Source organism: Cervus canadensis, chromosome 15, assembly GCF_019320065.1.
Source record: "Cervus canadensis isolate Bull #8, Minnesota chromosome 15, ASM1932006v1, whole genome shotgun sequence".
NCBI lineage: Eukaryota > Metazoa > Chordata > Mammalia > Artiodactyla > Cervidae > Cervus > Cervus canadensis.
Window position 1 is genome coordinate 30076930 of NC_057400.1, and position 18464 is coordinate 30095393.

The 18464-nt window shown below is 38.6% G+C and overlaps 1 protein-coding gene across 6 annotated transcripts in view; it reads left to right on the plus strand.

Moving 5' to 3' along the window:
- LYPD6B (LY6/PLAUR domain containing 6B) overlaps positions 1-18464 on the plus strand; it is a 226610-nt gene that overhangs the window by 91690 nt on the left and 116456 nt on the right. For 2 of the 6 annotated variants that reach the window (XM_043488271.1, XM_043488269.1), the window contains exon 2: positions 1002-1078. The exons of the other annotated variants lie outside the window; for them this stretch is intronic. The gene's annotated coding sequence lies outside the window, so the exon portion shown is untranslated. The remainder of the gene's footprint in view (positions 1-1001; positions 1079-18464) is intronic. 6 annotated transcript variants of the gene reach the window in all.

An 18464-nucleotide genomic window follows, 5' to 3' on the forward strand; every position in this document is an offset into this window, starting at 1 on the left:
TCATTTCCAAGATGGAATAGTAACTGGTTGACTACTGTCAGATTTGGGTGTGTACCCCAGGTGGCGCTAGTGGTAAAGAACCCCGCCTGTCAGTGCAGGAGTCATGGGTTTGATCCCTGGGTCTGGAATATCCCCTAGCGGAGGGCATGACAACCCACTCCAGTATTCTTGCCTGGAGACTCCCATGGACAGAGGAGCCTGGCAGGCTATAGTCCTTAGGGTCACAAAGAGTCGGACATGACTAAAGCAACTTAGCACTCACAGCATGCATTTTTCTTGACTCTAGAAATTTAATTCCTTTCTCTTTCACTCAGAAAACACAATAAAGCAAAGGGAAGGAAAGCTGTGGGCAGAATTGTTAAAAGAGGTTCTTCAAGGGGTTGACCTGATAGCATCTGAAGCTGTTACTTAGTACCTTACTCACACTCCAACTTCTAAATCAAGGATTACAGAATAGAATTTAAGAATTGAAAGAAAAAATAAGAGCTTATGGCTAATTGCTCTTTCAACTCTTTTTTTTTATGAATATACAGTCTTTGGAGAAAAGTCTTATAAATAATTCTTTTATCTCAATGCCAGGCAATATTTCATTTTGATCTAGGAATCCAGGGTTTGGCTATGTATTTCTTTTTGAAAAATGTTAGCATTTTTTGCTGCTGAATTAAGTAACTACTTAAAGAAAAAAATCCCTACACAGCTCTTTCCTGCTGTCCTAAAACCATATCAAGACCCCACATAGCTGAGAAAAGGAAATTGTACCCTAAGGCTTAACACAGAAGTCATCAAGGCTGTTCTCTGTGAAAGCTCAGCTGTCAGCAGCCTGGAAATTAGGACTGTAGGGAATGTTGAAATTTAAAGTTCGTTTTTAACATGAAGGGGGTTCACACAGTGCTACTTTGAGGGCTAATCTTCAGTGACAGATGCAGAGAAAGAAGCCTGAAGTGTTATTAGGAGAACCCAAGCCTTCCATCCTAAGTAAGCCCTGTTGACTTTCATTTTAGCTGTCAGCCAATCATTGCCAAGAACACGTCTGAAGAGACTGATCCCAGCTATTTCAAAGGGCTATCTTTTGTGCAAGGTACTTAGAGAATCATGTTGTGTTATACTCTGTGGTATGTATTATGTATACCATAATGACCACAGATATCAATGATGCTAATGATTTTTTTTTCCAAGTTAAGCATAGAGTTGTGGAAACAAAGCTCATATTGTTGGGAGACTATCCTTGTTACAGTGAATTAGATATTGCCATTAACTAGATAAACTGTTTAAACTTGTTTCAATTTTCACATCTGTAAATGGAGCTTCTAATAACTTCTCTATATACTTTGTTGGGATGTTTTCGTGGTCAAATGGATGATTCGATGTCAGATCCTTTGAGAAACTAGCCTAGCCTCTGTCTATCCTACATTGCTGATGATTTTCCTCATTCATCATTACATTTTTACTTACAGTTTGTCCATTTAGACATTTTACATTTTTATGTAATCAAATATGTTATTTTTTTAGGCTTTTGAAGTTAGTGTCAGATTTAGGAGATTAGCTTATGATGTGTGATGTAATGATGCTTAAAATGTGAAAGTAGTGTCTGTTTTAAAGCCACTTTCTCATGCATAGGAGGGATGTGTTGTTTATCTACATGTTCTTTGGATTATGTAGCTTTACAGTGAAGGGGCCACATTATTCCAATTCATATTATTGCCAAATTACCCTTGGTAGTATGATAATAATCTATTGCAGTGTAACAGAGCCTTCCAAAACTTAGTTCCTTAAAACACCAACAGTCATCCATTGTCTCTCATGGTTTCTGTGGTTCAGGAATTCTGAAGTGGCTTGCCTGGGAGATTCTGTATGAGGGTTTCTAGTGACATGGTAGCCTGCTGTTGGCCAGGGCTGCAGTGATCTGAAGGCCTGACGGAGGCTGGAGGATTGATGTCTAAGGTGACTCATAGCTGCCAGCTGGTGCTGGCAAGTTGGTCCCTCTTCATGGAATGACTTGAGTGTCCTTACGACACGGTGTTTGACTTTCCCTAGAGCGGGTGACCAAGGCAGACACTCCAATGTTTTTTATGACATAGCCTAAGGAGTCATATATTATCATTTCCACCTAATTCTATTAGTTGTGTAATAAACCAGCCCTTGCTTCAGTGTGTTTGTGTTGGAGGAAGGGGAGAGCACTGCTAAGGATGTGATTACCAGAGGTGAGGTCATTGAGGGCCATTGTGGAGGCTTGCTCCCACAGCAATCAAGGAGAATTATTTATTCAAGTATATATATATTTTTTTTTAAAATTATTTTTATTGAAGGGTAATTGCTTTACAGAATTTTGCTGTTTTCTGTCAAACCTCAACATGAATCACCATAGGTATACATATATCCCTCCCTTTAGAACCTCCCTCCCATCTCCCTCCTCATCTCACTATACTTTTAAACTTAGAAAACTGGAAAGCCGGATACTTAGCACTGGGGTTTATCCACAGTCCTGTTAACCTTACAGTCAGATAGAAATGAGATGGATGAGGTTTTGCAGACTGTTGGCAGGGAAAGAGCCCTCCACGTAGAAGGTGTCCAAGAGCGCACTGATGTGGTACTTCTGGTATACTTTCTGGGACTAACTTTGTTATTCTTGATATTCTACTTCATTAAATTTCTATGATTCCAGATATTTTGCAGAAAATAAATCAGGAGCAAGACAATGTTTGACAGAGTAAAATAGCTGCTAATAACAGCAATATGTTTTATTTACTGAGTGTCTGCTACATGTCAGACTCTTTTCATGAGTTACATCTTATCTAGTCCTGCCAATAGTCATTGACGGAAGGTGATATTATCCCCATTTAAAATCTGACACAACTGACGCTCATAGTAATTCATCTAAGGTCATGTAATAGGTAGGGCTTCCCAGGTGGCGCTAGTGGGAAAGAATCTGCCTGCTAATACAGGAGATGTAAGAGATGCTGGTTTGATCTCTGGGAAGATCCCATGGAGAAGGAAATGGCAGCCCACTCCAGTATTCTTGCCAGGAAAATCCCATGGACAGAGGAGCCTGGCAGGCTACAGTCCATGGGGTTGCAAAGAGTAGGACATGATTGAAGCAGCTTAGCATATTTACAGCACACGTGTAATAGGTGGTTAAGCTGAGACTTGAACCCAGGTGTGTCTTCTCCAAAGGTTGTGGTTATTCTATTACTTCTCACCATATCCCATTGATATATTATAAACACACACATACAGAAAATATATAGCTGAGAGAGAGTTGAAAAACTGTAGAGGTGTGTGTTATCTGGAAGGATTTGTTAAGGGTAAAAGATCTAGGAAAATGTAATTCCAGATACAAAAGCACTTTGAAAAAGAAAAGTGCTTTATAAATGTAAGGTGGCAGTGTTATTAATATTATTCAGCTTGGAGAAATAAGAAAATGAATCATGTATAATTTCTCTATTTCTTCTTCAGTGAAATTATAGCGGAACACCTGCCCATTAATCCTTACCCTGTTAAAACAATAACTGCCTATGCAGGTAATACATTGGAATTAATGTGTAATTAAAGAAAATTATCATCCACTTGGCTATGAAATAGGAATGGCAGTATTTCAAGTTGATATATATTCTAGACCAGTAAATGTTTTAGACTAGGAAACACTGCTGAAATGTGTAATTCAGGAAGATATCAAATCATCATTTTAAAATTAAAGCATAAAGAGCTTTATGCCTGTAAAAGCATTTTGTTGTAATGTTGATATGGTGTCATGTTTGTCTTCAGCACAAAGACATTGCCTTTTTGACAACTGCTATTTAAAGAAAATACACCTTGGCAATGGGGATAGCATGTTTCTCTTGGATTTCTCCTCTCTCAGCATGTTTGTTGGTGGTATTAGCACATTAATAGTGAACTGAGATGATAGTCTTCGGGTAGGGGATGATATGTAACCCTCGTTACAGCACCTTGGCACCCAGCCCACAGACACCAGCAGCTAGAGCCCTGATTTCATTGTGAAAGGAGTTAGAAGAATTTGAAGAAGGTCATGGCCATCAATCTGTTATCACTCTGCTAGATAGAATCTCTTTAAGGAGGAGCGTGAAACATATTTTAAAACATCCGATGAAGGCCCCCAAATGACGATGTTCATCTTACTGGTTTCTAATGAAACTGCTCAGTCTCTGAAACAGAGCTCACAAGGCCTGCCCCACAGAATTTGAGAAAATGCCTTCACTGTACATTGTCCCAGCTAGAGTCAGCATATACAGTCACTGTATACAGTGAGGTGGGTTGTTATTGTTCAGTTGCCAAGTCATATCCGACTGTTTGTGACCCTGTGGACTGCAGCACGCCAGGCTTCCCTGTCCCTCACCATTTCCCAGATTTTGCCCAAGTTCATGTCCATTGAATTAGTGATGCCATTCAACCGTCTCATCCTCTGTTGCCTTCCTCCTCTTCTGAGAAGGTATAGGAAAGCAAAAAAACATTTTTTAGTCCTTAGGTTTCATTGACTTTGCATTCTTGTGAGTGGGACAGTAGTCAGTCCTATTGCAGAGGGAAAAAAATGGAGCCTGAAGTTCAGTGCTCTGCTTAAGGCTGTTTGTTGATTGGAGAGCAGGATAGAGACTGGAGGAGACTTGATCTCCCAGGATGCTCCTCTTGTCACCAGGTGTAGCCATGAATCTCTGAGTATTATGCCCTTTGTTTTTCTTCTAAGGATATTTCAGAGAAGAAATAGGATTTGAATCCTCCAACATGGGATTTAGTTTTGTGAAATTTTATCGAATGTTTACATGTGTGTTCAGGCATGTCTGACTCTGTGACCCCATGGACTGTAGCCCACCAAGCTCCTCTGTCTGTGGAATTTTCCAGGCAGGAATACTGGAATGTTGTTGCTATTTTCTCCCCCAGAGGATCTTCCCAACCCAGGGATCAAACTCACATCTCCTGCATTAGCAGGCGGATTCTTTAACTCTGCTCCACCTATGAATGTTTAGGCGAATGCATATTTGTTCTTACATAATTAAAATTCAGATGTTCAAATCTGTTTTGCTTACTATTGTTTGCTACTACAAAATCTTAATTATAATAATATATCATGGTAACGTCATAATCCATCAAGTTCATTTATCATAATTCAACTGTTGCGTTACTATTAGACATCTAAGTTTGTTTCCAAAATTTCCTCTGCTGTAGATGAAAATGTAATCAACTTTGTCATGAATATAGCTTTTTCCCCCCCTAAATTCCTGTTTTTCTTAAGCTAAAATTTTCACTATGAACTTAGAAGGTCAAGGCCAGTTTTACAGTTTATTTGATTATCTTCCTAATAGATGGTGAGTGCTTTTCTCATAGATGATGTGATTTTTTTTTTTAATCTTAATTTTTGAGAGTCTAATCTTCACCTAGAGGTTCATATAGTACTGATTTGTCTGACCAGATTTAATGATTGTATCAGTAATGATCCCAGCAGGACACACGAAATTCACCTCATTGGTTCGAATGAAGAGAATTAAGTGAAGGGCGGCTCATAGAAGTGTGTGTGAGGTGAGAGAACCAACAAGAAAACAGCAGTGGGAAACCGTGGCCAGCCCTGGACTGAAAGTGTTTCGTGAGCATTTAGAGCTGCAGTGGAAGAAGCGAATGCCTGCTGGGTCTGTGGAGGGATGCAGTTTCCAGCAGTGGTGATGAGCATGTGGGGAGTGGAATGAAGCACCCCAGCTTCCCTCACCTCCCTTGCTCTCATCTCCTACCAGGGCTTCCATTGGCCCAACCCGGCCAGAAGTCAGCTGATGTAGGAACTGGGGTGATCAGTTTACAGGGGTTGCCCTCCCAGGCCACAGAGCAATGTAAACAGTGGATCTCAGGCTAGTGGAGGCAAAGATGCAGATGACGAAAAACTAACACAATGGTGGGAACTTTCTCTCAATGGCACTACGGGGCCTATTTTGTAGAATCTCAAGTTTGGATTATGTTTCATATCTCTCTAAACTATCGTCTTATGGAGAACAGTATGGAGGTTCCTTAAAAGACTAAAAATAGAACTACCAATTGGGACCCAGCAATCTCACTACCAGGCATATACCCAGGGAAAACCATTGTCCAAAACATGTACCCCCGGTGTTCATTACAACACTATTTACAATAGCCAGGGCATGGAAGTAACCTAAATGTCCATCAGCAGAGGAATGGATAAAGAAGATGTGATGCGTATATACAGTGGAATATTAGCCACAAGAGAGAATGAAATTGGGTCATTTGTAGAGATGTGGATGGACCTAGAGACTGTCATACAGGGTGAAGTAAGTCAGAAAGAGAAAAACAGATATTGTATTTTAACACATATATGTGGAATCCAGAAAAATGCTATGAGCCACCAGGAAAGCCCAGAAAAATGGTACAGATGAACCTATTTCCAAGGAAGGAGTAGAGACGCAGACGTCAAGAACAAACCAATGGACAGAAGGGAAGGGGAGGTTGGGATTGATATATATACACTACTATGTATAAAAACTAACTGATGAGAACCTACTGTATAGCACAGGGAACCCAATGTTCTGTGGTGAGATAAACAGGAAGGAAATCCAAAAAAGAGGGGACATATGTGTACATATAGCCGATTGACTTTGCTAGAGAGTGAATGGTAGAAACGGACTCAACATTGTAAAGAAACCATATTCCAATAAAAATTAATCAAAAAAATAAACTGTAGTCTCTGAGAAAGCTCTTAAATACTTCATTTTCTTTATTATGAAAACTAAGACACAGTGAGAGAGCATGGGGCCTCAGAAAGGGCACTCGGCACTTGTGGGGACAAGTCACATCTCTGCTGGCCTCTGTGTTTGCTCCTTGGCAATTTTTGTTATTATCTTATGTCAACTCTGATTTTATCCTATATCCTAGCTGTTCCACATCTCCTTCAGCACCTGACCTCACCTCTCATGGTTCTGATCCAAGCATTGTTCTTAGTTTCAAGGACACATTAAGGGCAGATTATTTGTAAGAACTTGGTCACGGCATTCCACAGGGCATTTCTTACTTTGGAAGGTGAGTCTGAGCCTTTGTAGACCTTGGGGGTTCGTGATTCTTCCTTAAGAATTTTAAAATGTGGCTTCGCTTTGGATGGCAGTAAAAATTTAGACATAATTCTATATTTTTGGATCTTATAACTAAGCCCTGTGACATGATTTTTGTGTCTCTGCCTGCCTTTAGGTTTTTGGTTTGTGTTCAAATTAGCATCAAGTCAAACCAAAATAAATGTAGAGTGCTCCTAAGAAAAGTCAGAGTTGAATTAATCTGATGCCAAAGTACTATTTATATTTAAAGACCAAATGCTGACAGAGCAGGTTGATGAAGAAAGGTTTCACAGTAGTTCCAGTGGGGAAGGTGGTGGGAGAATACAGTCATTGCGTTAAATGTGGAGGTAAATGCTTGCTGAGCTCAAAAGGGCCCCATGCTACAGCACTCTGACCAGCACCTCATAAGTCTTCATTTGGGCAGCAGCGTGGTTTCAGCAGAACATCATATAGTATGTTTTATTCATACTATTTGGAATGCTATTGGTTTATTTATGTACTTAGAAATTTTTATTGAAGTATAGTTGATTTGCAATGTTGCGTTAGTTTCTGGTGTGTATATAAATATATGAATTCCTCTGCTGTAAATAGACTATACACTATATATAGTATATAGAATATATACTATATATATTATCACACACATATATAATTCTTTTTCAGCTTCTTTTCCTTTATAGTTTATTGCAACACACTGAATATAGTTCCTTGTGGTACACAGTAGGTCCCTGTTGTTTGTCTTTTTTATGTAGCTTGTATCTGTTAATGCTGAACTTCTAATTTATCCCTACCTCCTCTTGCCCTTTCCCCTTTGGTAACCATAAGTATTTTCTATATCTCTGAGTCTATTTCCATTTGGTAAATAAGTTCATTTGTATCAGTTTTTTTAGATTCTGCATATAAGTGATATCATATGATACTTATCTTTGTATACTTAATATGATAATCTCTAAGTCCATCCATGTTGCTACAAATGATATTATTTCATTATTTTTTATGGATGAGTAATAGTCCAGTGTGTGTGTATATATATCTATATATCTATATCTATATATAGGTATATATATATATATATATATCCACCACATCTTCTTTATTCCTCTGTTGACAGGCATTTATTATAGGTAGCTTCCATATCTTGGCTATTGTAAACAGTGCTTGGGTGCTAATGGTTTTGTAGTTGGGTTGTATTCATTTCTACATGTGCTTTGGTTTGTATTGGTTAAAGGTGATACATCTAAAGATTTCATCCTTGGTTTTATTTTGGTTGTTTTCTAAAAAACACGCTAAAAACAATAGTCAACATTGGGAGATTTGAGGACACATTTTTCTTTTAAAATATCTGTATATAATTCAAGTTGGACAATTACTGAGTGGAGTAAAGTAAGAGGCTGGTAATCTCAGCCTCTGTGCACTGGATAAGGGAGAGAGGAAGGAAGGAATTTTGCAATCATCTCTTTTAACTCTGTGAAGACTTTATGAATCTTCACCCCAAGAATTCATGAGGTTTTGGTTTATTTAAGAGCTCATATTTAGAAGATACATCAGCCAACGGGATCCGTCTGGCTCATTTGCTTTGTGCTTTTTCAGTTTGGGTCTCTTTTATATGGAATTCAAGGGCCGTTCTTCATGTTTCTGCCATAACCAAGTATATAGCATGATGAAATCTTGTAAATATTTGCTGACTGATTTTTTAAAATATTACATTCATTGGTTGAAAATATTAAAGATGTCTCTTAAATTCCTCACTGTGCTGCTCCTTCAATAATGTAGATTTTGAAAGCAGTACTCCTTGGGGTTACCAATGCATAGTCCTCTTTGGGGCTGGAAGAAATACTTTTTAAGTATCAGTGACAGTATTTTCACTGGGCATTGTCTTCTCGCTGCGCATAGTAGATAGTTAACAACACTCAGGGCAACTACAGGCAAGTTGGAAAATCAGGAAATAGTGTGTTTGATATTAAGTTCACAGGTCTGTCCTTTAGGCAGGGGTTACAAAACATATTATGTGCTCTGTGATGACCTAGAGGGGTGGAATAGAGGAGGGAGGCTCAAGAGGAAGGGGATATACATATAATTATGACTGATTCATGTTGTTGTATGGCAGAAACCAACATAACATTTTAAGGCAATTTTCCTCCAATTAAAAACCGGGAAAAAAAAAAAAGCAAACTAAAAAAGCCCCACATTATGTAACTGAGGGGTCATATGATCCTGTGGGCAGGTGTGCATGCTGGAGTAGCCTGCTAGTCTCAGCTAGGCAACACCTTTTGTTCTTAGCAGCTCTCTAGGATAGAATCGGAGAAGGCAATGGCACCCCACTCCAGTACTCTTGCCTGGAAAATCCCATGGATGGAGGAGCCTGGTAGGCTGCAGTCCATGGGGTTGCTAAGAGTCAGACACGACTGAGCGACTTCACTTTCACACATTGGAGGAGGAAATGGCAACCCACTCCAGTGTTCTTGCCTGGAGAATCCCAGGGACGGGGGAGCCTGGTGGGCTGCTGTCTATGGGATCACACAGAGTCGAACATGACTAAAGTGACTTAGCAGCGGCAGCAGCAGGGTAGAATCACTTCTCATGCTTCTAAAGTTATGGTAACAGGGCAGTTATTAACTATTGTCACCACTCACTAATTCTTCAAATGGACTTCATCAGAGGGAGAGATAATCTGAATAATAGATAGTTTATAAATAATTTGGAGCTGGCATTGAAATGAGTCCTGCAGTTTCTTCCTTGTCTATTGACCTTTCTACTGTTTGCTTTAGGATTAAGTAAAAGGGAACCTGCATTCCACAGGTTAGCATTCCACTTACAGTGCTGCTCCTCTGAAACTCTTCCCACCTCCTTCTCCCCCTTTAAGTCCCATTGCCCAGGTTGTCATGAAACGTGATAAAGAAATGACCACAAGAAGCTTCTTTAGGTTGTTTTTCTGAGTGCTGACCCTAATAGTGAAGAAGACCTCAACTAAATAACCAGGTTGCAAGGAAGCTTTTGAAGAAAGAAGGTATTGGCTATGATTTTTATTTTCCCATCAGGAACATTGATGGGGGTGGATGAGGTCAGACTGCATCTAACAGAAATATTCCAGGAGGAAATTGGGCTTTCCCAGTTGAATGTAAACTTTTCTCTTCTCAATACCTCTTGATTGGCAAAACCCAGAAACTCAAACACATCCTTGCCTACCAGTCCTTGCAGTAACTTTACAAACCACTCATCTCTAAGCCTGTTTGCTATAGTCAAACAATGCCCAGCCCCTACAAAGCCCTCCACAAACATAGCCACACCCAGCCTGCAGGTCAGGGTAAGTAGATTACTTTGGAGACTGCTGAAAGTTTGGCAGCCCAGCCTCTCTGCCTTTCCTTCTCCTCCAGGCGTTTTCTTTGCTCAGGGCTCTTCCTCTGCTCTCAGGGAACCCACCCAGTTTTGACAGTTCTGTTCTGTCAGGAAATGCATCAGATCTGCTGGGCTCACCCCCCAACCCCTTCCTGCCTAGATTACAACTAGGGAGAGCAAGTCTGGGGTGTGAGGGAATGTTCAGGTGGATTAAGGCCATGCTCCTCTCCCCCCACTGAGAGTGGAGTTAATCAGTATCATAACCTCTCTTCCAAATGACACAGCACCTTAGAGTATTGTAACTCATCAGCCTCTCTTTTTTTCTGAGGTATAATTGACATGTAACACTATATTGGGGCTTCCCAGCTGACTCTTGTGATGGAGAATCCACCTGCCAATGCAGGAGACGTTAGAGATGCAGGTTCGATCCCTGGGTTGGGACGGTTCCTTGGAGTAGGACATGGCAACCCACTCCAGTGTGGGCTTCCCTGGTGGTTAAATGGTAAAGAATCTGCCTGCAATGCAGCAGACCTGGGTTCGATCCCTGGGTATAGACGATTCCCTGGAGTAGGAAATGGCAACCCACTCCAGTATTCCTGCCTGGAGAATTCCATGGACAGAGGAGACTAGTGGGCTACTGTCTGTGGGGTTGCAAAGAGTCAAACATGACTGAGCAACTAACACTTTCACACTTTTTATTAGCTTCAAGTGTACAACATAATGATTGGATATTTGTATGTATTATGAAATAAAAACACAGTAAGTCTAGTTGATATCTTTCCCTATACATAGTTATAATTTTTTCTCCTTGTGATGAGAACTTCTAAGAATTACTTTCTCAGCAACTTACAGATATGCAATATGGTATTGTTAAGTGTAGTCACCATGTTGTAAATTACATTCCCGGGACTTATTTGTTTTGTAACTGGAAGTTTGTAGCTTTTGACCTCTTTTGTCTAATACCACCACCCTCACACCGTCTCTGGTAACCAGCAGTCTGTTCTCTGTATCAGTGAGTTATCAGTCTCATCCCCTAACATAGTGTTACCTTGTGATCCAGCTATCCCATTTCTGGGCATATATCTGGGAAAAGATGAAAGGTCTGATTTCAAAAGATACATGTACCCTAATGTTCATAGCAGCTCGATCTACAGTAGCCCAGACATGGAAGTGACATAAATGTCCATCAACAGATGAGTGGATAAAAACATGATATGTGTATCTGTGTGTGTGTAAATAATGGAATATTATTCAGTCATAAAAGAATGAAATATTGCCATTTGTAGCAACATGAATGGATCTAGAGATTATTATATTAAGTGATACAAGCCAGAAAAGACAAATGCCATATGATATCATTTATTTGTGGAATCTAAAATATACAAATAACTTATTTACAAGGCAGAAAGAGACTCACAGACATAGAAAACAAAATTATGGTTACCAAGTGAAGTGAAGTCACTCAGTGGTGACCGACTCTTTGTGACCCCGTGGACTGTAGCCTATCCGGCTCCTCCATCCATGGGATTCTCCAGGCAAGAATACTGGAGTGGGTTGCCATTTCCTTCTCCAGGGGATCTTCCTGACCCAGGGATTGAACCCGGGTCTCCCACATTGCAAGCTGACACTGTAGCCTCTGAGCCAAAAAGTTACCTATATATTTACCAAGTTTTCTGTTTACCATTTCTTGCATTTCAACATTTCTTTGGGTTCATTTTCTTCTCTTCTAAAGTATATCTTTTAAACATTTCTTTAGTGACGTTATGTTGATAATAAAGTCTCAGTTTTTGTTTAGAGTAAAATGTTTTTCATTCTTAAAAAATAGCTTCACTGGGATTTCTAGTTATTTCCTCCTAGCACTTGGAAGATAACTTCTATCTTCTGCTTCTGTCTTCTGACTTCAGTTGTCACTGGTTAGAGATCTCCTTTCAGCCTAATTGTTGAAATTTTTTGTGGCTGCTTTTTGTAATATTATTATTGTCTTTGGCATTCTGTAGTATTACTCCAATTATCTAAATGGGGAGTATTTTTAAATTATATCTTATTATGTGAATTATTTTATATATAGAATTATCCTGTGTCTAAGAATGTTAAACACTGGTAATAGAGGGTATAATTCTGTTTGCAGGCTTCCATGGTGGCTCAGAAGTTAAAGAATCTGCCTGCAATGCAGGAGACCGGATTCCATCCCTGGGTTGCGAAGATCCCCTAGAGAAGGGACTGGCTACCCACTCCAGTATTCTTGTCTGGAGAATTCCATGGATAGTCCATGGGATCACATAGAGTCAGACATGACTGAGTGACTAACACTTTCACTGTCTGTTGTTTATTGTTTCTAGCCACTCTGATTTATGTTGCTTCATGTTTTGAGGAATATTTTTTTTCTGAGAATTTGTATTTGATTTAATTTACAGTAGTATTAAGGGCTTAAGTTGAGAGCTTTCCTCCAGAGAAAATGTGCATTTCTTATGTCCTGGAACTTGGGGGACAGGACGGACCTGGGACTACATAAGCTATTTTCATGAGTCCCAGCTTAATGCACAAGCCTCAGACCCAGCTACCCCAGCATATGAGGGGTGGGAGTTCAGTCTCTGATGCCAGAGACTGAATAGCATCTGCTCCCAGAGTGATCTTGACTAATGTATGTGGCTTGCCAGTTATGATTTTGAATTTACCTTAAACTTCTTCCCTGTTCCTTCCTCCCTTCCTTTGCTTTCCATTATCTTTCAACTCCTTTTAAATATTTTCTTTACTTTCCTTGATGGTCAGAAATGCTTTATAAAGTTTGCTTTTCTATTTATCCTGGGACCTTGTAATATTGTAACAGGAGGACCTCTCAGAATATGGGATACAAGTAGAAAATCTGACTAATCTGTCGATAGGATGCCCCAGTTCCTTGATGCCTCTTGGTTATAGCTAACGTGTGTATAAGTGTAGGCTGATCCATGGAACTACTTTTGGCTTCTTAGGTATAACGGTGTGCTAATCACCTAGTGTTTCACACACTAACTAACTTATGATCTTTTTTTACTGCACTGATTACTCTGAGGTCGTTGGTTAGGAGTGTGTCTTCAAAATACAATACTACATAGGCAAATGAGTATTTTTTAAGGAAAAAATAGAATAATATATTTGGGGTTTTAATTTCTTTAAGAGGTACATTTTCATGTAACATATGCATTCAACTGATTTATTTATTTAAAAGAAAAGGACATAACCCATTTTTCAAGTTGCTCTTTCCACATGAATATGGTATTGCTAGCATTTGCTTCTTGAAAATCAGGTTTGTATCTTATTTTTATTTTTAAATTTTTATTTTTTATTGAAGTTTAGTTGATTTACAATGTTGTGTGTCTGGTATACAGCAAAGTGATATATATATATATTTATATACACACATGTATATATATGTACAATCTGACATATATGTATTTAGATATTTATATTTTTTTGATTCTTTTCCATTATAGATTATTACAAGATATTGAATAAAGTTCCCCATGCTATACAGTAGGATATTTTTTGTCTTACAAGATCCTAATTAATTAAAAGCTCATAATTTATCCTTCCCTGCTCTTTCCCCTTTGGTAACAAGTTTGTTTTCTGTGTCTGTGAGTCTGTTTGTGTTTTGTAAATAAGTTCATTTGTGTTTTTTTTTTTTAGATTCCACATATAAGTGATATGATATTTATCATTCTCTGACTTCAGTTAGTATGATAATCTCTACGTTCATTCATGCTGCTGCAAATGGCATTATTTTTTACAGCTAAATATTATTCCATTGTGTGTGTTTGTATGTATGTGTGTCTATGTATGGATATACACAGACATATCACATCTTCTTTATCCATTCATCTGTCAATGGATGCTTAGGTTGCTTCCATATCTGAACTATTGTAAATAGTGCTACTCTGAACATTGTACCTTTTTGAATTAGCTTTCTCTAGATATATGCCCAGGAGTGGGATTGCTGGATCATAGAGCAATGCTATTTTTAGATTTTTGAGAAACCTCCATATTGTTTTCCATAGTGGCTACACCAGCTTATATTCCCACCAACAGTAGAGGAAGTTTCCCTTTTCTCCACACCCTCTCCAGCATTTATTATTTGCAGACTCTTTGATGATGACCATTCTGACTAATGGGAGGTGATACCTTAGTGTAGTTCTGATTTTCATTTCTCTGATAATTAGCAATGTTAAGCATCTTTTAATGTGCCTATTGGCTATCTGAATGTCTTCTTTGGAGAAATGTCTATTTAGATCTTTTGCTCATTTTTGATTGATTTTTTTTATTGAGTTTTATGGGCTGTATATTTCAGATATTAACCCCCTTTTTTGGTAGCATTGCCTGCAAATATTTTCTCCCATTCTGTAGGTTATCTTTATGTTAATGGTTTCTTTGCTGTGCAAACACTTATAAGTTTGTTTAGGTCCCATTTGTTTATTTTTGCTTTTATTTCTTTTGCCTTGGGAGTCTGACTATTAAAATATTGCTACAGTTTGTTAAAGAATATTTCATCTACATTCTCCTCTAGGAGTTTATGGTGTTATTTCTTAAGTATTTAAGCCAGTTTGAATTTATTTTTGTATATGCTGTGAGGGAGTGCTGTAACTTCATTGATTTACATGTGACTGTCCAGCTTTCCCAGCACCACTTGCTGAAGAGAGTATCTTTTCTTTGTTGTATATTCTTGCCTCCTCTGTTGAAGATTAATTGACTGTAAGTGTGTGGGTTTATTTTTGGACTCTATTCTGTTTCATTAATCTGTATGTTTATTTTTGTGCCAATACCACACTGTTTTGATTACTGTAGCCTTGTAGTGTTATCTGAAGGCCAGAAGAGTTATGACTACAGCTCTGTTCTTTTTCCTCAGGGTTGCTTTGACAATTCTGAGTCTTTTGTGGTTCCATATAAAATTTAAGATTATTTATTCTAGCTCTGTGAAAAATATTCTGGGTAATTTGACAGGGATTGTATTAAATCTGTAGATTGCTTTCAATAGTATGGCCATTTTAGCAGTATTAATTTTTCTAATACAAGAGCATGGTATATCTTTACATTTCTTTGAATCATCTTCAGTTTCTTTTATCAGTATTTTATATTTCTCAACATATAAGTCTTTCACCTCCTTGGTTGGGTTTATTCCTAGGTATTTTTAAATGTGATTTTAAAAAGGATTTTTTTTAACATCCTCATTCTGATATTTCGTTGTCATTGTAAAGGAGTGGAACAGATTTCTGAATGTTAATCTTGTATCCTGCTTCCTTGATGAATTTATTTATCAGTTCTAGAAGTTGTCGTGTGAAGTCTTTAGGATTTTCTGTATATAGCATCATGTTATCTGCATATAACGACAATTTTACCTCTCCCTTCCAGTTGGGGTATCTTTTATTTCTTTTTCTTATCTGATTGCTGTAGCTAGGACTCCCAGTACTGTGCTGAATAGAAATAGTGAGAGTGGGCATCCTTGTCTTGTTCCAGATTTTAGTGGAGGGCTTTCAGCTTTTCACAGTTAAGTATTATGTTGGCTGTGAATTTGTCATAAATAGCTTTTATTATGTTGAGATATGTTCCCATTATACCCGCTTTGGTAAGAGTTTTTATCATGAATGGTTATTAAATTTTATTCAAATGCTTTCTCTGAATCTGTTGAGATGGTAATGTGATTTTTGTTTTTTCTTTTGTTGACATGGTATATCCCATTGATTTGAATATGTTGAGCCATCCTTGTGACCGTAGGATGAATCTGAGTATGGTGTATAATTTTTTTTAATGTGTTGTTGCATTTGGTTTCCTAATATTTTGTTGAGAATTTTTGCATCTATATTCATCAAAGATGTTGGTCTCTAATTTTCTATTTTTGGTAGTGTCTTTGTCTGGTGGAGGAACCTGGTAGGCTACAGTCCATGGGGTCACAAAGAGTCGGACACGACTGAGTGACTTCTCTTTGTCTGGTTTTGGTATAAGGATAATGGTGGCTTCATAGAATGACATTCAGAGTGTTCCCTTCTCTTCAGTCTTTTGGAAGATTTTGAGAAAGATAGATGTAAATTCCTCTTTGTACATTTGGTAGAATTCCTCAGTGAAGCCATGTGGTCCTGGACTTTTGTCTGCAGGAAGTTTTTTTTTTTTTTGTACCTGGTTATTTAGTGATCTTTCTTGCAGCTTAGGTTGTATGACATCTTTTGCCAGTGTTCAGTAGGTATTCCATGAGAGCTGTTTAATATGTAGAGGTATTTTTCATGTATTTGCGGGGAGGAAGTGCACTCCATTTCTTATATTCTCTTATCTTGATCTCCCAGACAGCTTATTTTTCTTTTTGTATCTGGCTACACTTCAATTCAGTTCAGTCACTCAGTCGTATCCTACTCTTTGCGACTCCATGAACCGCAGCACACCAGGCCTCCTTATCCATCACCAACTGCCGGAGTCTACCCAAACCCATGTCCATTGAGTCAGTGATGCCATCCAACCATCTCATCCTCTGTCATCCCCTTCTCCTCCTGTCTCCAATCCCTCCCAGCATCAGGGTCTTTTCCAATGAGTCAACTCTTCGCATCAGGTGGCCAAAGTATTGGAGTTTCAGCCTCAACATCAGTCCTTCCAATGAACACCCAGGACTGATCTCCTTTAGGATGGACAGGTTGGATCTCCTTGCAGTCCAAGGGACTCTCAAGAGCCTTCTCCAACACCATAGTTCAAAAGCATCAATTCTTCAGTGCTCAGCTGTCTTTATAGTCCAACTCTCACATCCATACATGACTACTAGAAAAACCATAGCCTTGACTAGACAGACCTCTGTTGGCAAAATAATGTCTCTGCTTTTTAATATACTGTCTAGGTTGGTCATAACTTTCCTTCCAAGGAGTAAGCGTCTTTTAATTTCATGGCTGCAATCATCATCTGCAGTGATTTTGGAGCCCCCCCCCCCCACAAAAAAGTCAGCCACTGTTTCCACTGTTTCCCCATCTATTTGCCATGAAGCGACGGGACCAGATGCCATGATCTTAATTTTCTGAATGTTGAACTTTAAACCAACTTTTTCACTCTCCTCTTTCACTTTCATCAAGAGGCTCTTTAGTTCTTCTTCACTTTCTGCCTTAATGGTGGTGTCATCTGCATATCTGAGGTTGTTGATATTTCTCCCAGTAATCTGGCTACACTTACCATGTGATAATTTTCTGGAATTGAATTACATTTTTCCAGGTAGCTTGACAGAGATCTGGGTAACTATGACATTTTAGGGATGTACCTTCAAATAGCATTTGAAATCTCCTGATAGATAAGTCTTAATTAGCAGAGCAAGTTGTTTGGTTCACCTTATAGATCCAAATCATGGACTTTAGAGATATTTTCTGAAAACAGATTCCTTATTTTGGTTATCATCATTGGTACCACTTCTCCCTTTCTGTTACTGATGAACAGCTGCTGTAATTACATGAGCATCCCAGGATGGAGAGTGGAGGATAGAAATGGCTTTTATTTGTTGTTAAGGCAGTTTTGGGACTTCCCTGGCAGTCCAGTGGTTAAGACTTCACCTTCCAATGCAGGAGGTGCAGGTTGGATTCCTGGTTGGAGAGCTAAGATCCCACATGCTTTGTGGCCAAAAACCAAGACATAAAACAGAAGCAATATTGTAACAAATTCAATGAAGACTTAAAAATGGTACACATAAAGAAAATCTTTTAAAAGAAATCAAGGCAGTCTTTAGTGTTCTTGTCTCTTCTGGGTAGAGACCATTGAAAGAAATGTGTAAGGTACTCTGTTTCAAATGAACAATGGTAAGAGAATCTTTGCATGTGAAACACTTCCTAAATTTTGTCTTTTCAAAATGTCAGAATTTCAATTACGGAGACATTTGTACTAACAAAATAGCAAAAAGATGTGTTGTAGAAAGTTAAGGATCTGCTCATTGCTCAGATGCTATGGACATGCCGCATCACTTGCCTTTTGTTTTTTTTTTTTTTCTTGAAACAGCTTGACTTTTAATGTTGCATAGTTTTCTAATGCCCTTGATTGTACTCCAGAAGAAAATCTGGTGAAAATTATATAGGCCACCTGCCTGAACTT